This window comes from Mastomys coucha, unplaced genomic scaffold, assembly GCF_008632895.1.
Source record: "Mastomys coucha isolate ucsf_1 unplaced genomic scaffold, UCSF_Mcou_1 pScaffold8, whole genome shotgun sequence".
Classification (NCBI taxonomy): Eukaryota; Metazoa; Chordata; class Mammalia; order Rodentia; family Muridae; genus Mastomys; species Mastomys coucha.
Genome location: NW_022196914.1, coordinates 56,051,678 through 56,053,525, shown reverse-complemented (window position 1 = coordinate 56,053,525; position 1,848 = coordinate 56,051,678). Strand labels below are relative to the sequence as shown.

General features: G+C 45.3%; 1 pseudogene; it reads left to right on the top strand.

Annotated features, from left to right (window-relative positions):
• Positions 1-852: 852 nt before the first annotated feature.
• On the top strand, positions 853-1,421 carry LOC116083301 (annotated as a pseudogene).
• Positions 1,422-1,848: the final 427 nt, after the last annotated feature.

Here is a 1,848-nt window from a genome sequence, read left to right as displayed (position 1 = left end):
GTCTGGGCATCACCATGTCCCAGCATGGAGAAAATCTTGTGATTTTCTCCCAGCTATTTACAACATCTTGCTCACATGCAACTGTTTACACACCCCCACAATCATTCATCTAGCTAGCGCCTAGGATCTGGTAAGTAAAGCATGACTTTTAAGGCTTTAATATCCAATCAGGTTTATATAATAACAAGATCACAATTTACAAGATGCCAATACAATAATTTCAGAACCAAATAATAAAGACAATATTCTAACCCAATTAATCTATTTTGTAAAAACCTTTGGTTGTATAACCGCATGGGGTCTGACTCATCCTCATTGTCTGCCTCCATGATGATCTCCTCTCTCCTCCTGCTCCTCTGACCTTTCTCTTCCTCCAACTTTAGCTCCACTTCTTATTCCTGTCCAATCACAGGCCTGTCACTGCCCTAATGTGATTGCACAGAGAAAATGCTGCGGCAATAACCCAAATAAATCTTTCCTTACATGAGTAGCTTCTACCAAGCATTCTCTTAAGCGACACAAAAGTAACAATACCCCTGTTTCATCCCTAACACTAAACAGGAGAGAAACAAGGGCAGAGGGAAAGAGATACCTGGATCTAATTTCTTTCCTTTTGTTTCTTCTTTGACCACAGCAAACCTCAACCAACCCCTCTAGACAACCAACCACCACCTACCTCATCTCTCAGGACCCTCACATTTATGCACCCTTTGGAAAGTTCCCAGATGGGCAGTAGTGGTGGGGGCTTTGGAGAAGTCCAGACTGGGATAGGGGTCCAATTCTGAGAGGAAGACTCAGGCGGGGGCGGGGGGGCTTGCCCTGGGAAGACTTTTCCACTGACTCTCATCTTTCTCTGGAAAACTGGATCTTTCCGACTATATGGGGATGCACCATATGGGGATGAACCACAGGAACGACATCACCATGCCATCTCACCATCACCCGGCCACCTCAGCCTCACACTCCCATGGTGGAGGGGACAGCATGATGATGCCTATGACTTTCTACTTTGACTTTAAGAATGTGAACCTATCGTTTTCTGGTTTGGTAATCAACATACCTGAAGAAATGGTTAGAGCTTTCGTGGCAGTGTTTTTACTAGCAATGTTTTATGAAGGACTCAAGAGAGGGTCTGCTTCAAAAGTCTCAAGTCAGCTACAAGTCCATGCCTGTCCCAAATGGAACCCAGATCGGACCAAATGGAACCATCCTTATGGAGACACACAAAACTGTTGGGCAGCAGATGCTGAGCTTCCCCCACCTCTGGCAGACAGTGTGGCACATCATCCAGGTAGTCATCAGCTACTTCTTCATGCTCATCTTCATGACCTGCTGCAGTAGCAGCAGGGGCTGGGACAGGATTCTTTCTCTTCAACTGGAAGAAGGCAGTGGTGGTGGATATCACAGAGCACTGCCATTAACGTCAGACTCCACTTATGGCCTTATTAATTGCTGTAGAAAGCACCTTGGGACTGGAAGATAGGATTCCTTTTTCAATCATTGATTATCTCTCCTCTTTATACACACACACCTACTGAATAGAGGCATAGCTGACAGTCTCTGAGTAGTGGTTTTTCTTCTCCTTCTCTTTCTCCTCCTCCTCCTCCTCCTCCTCTTCCTCCTCTTCCTCCTCCTTCTTTTTTTTTTTTTTTTAAGACAGGGTTTCTGTCTGGCTGTCCTGGAACTCACTCTGTAGACCAAGCTGGCCTTGAACTCAGAAATCCACCTGCCTCTACCTCCCAAGTACTGGGATTAAAGGCATGCACCACCACTGCCTGGCTCGTAGTGGTTTTTCTAAAAAGATGAAATTGACTTTTCTCTTGAGAAGTCACTTGTGAGATGTCTTCT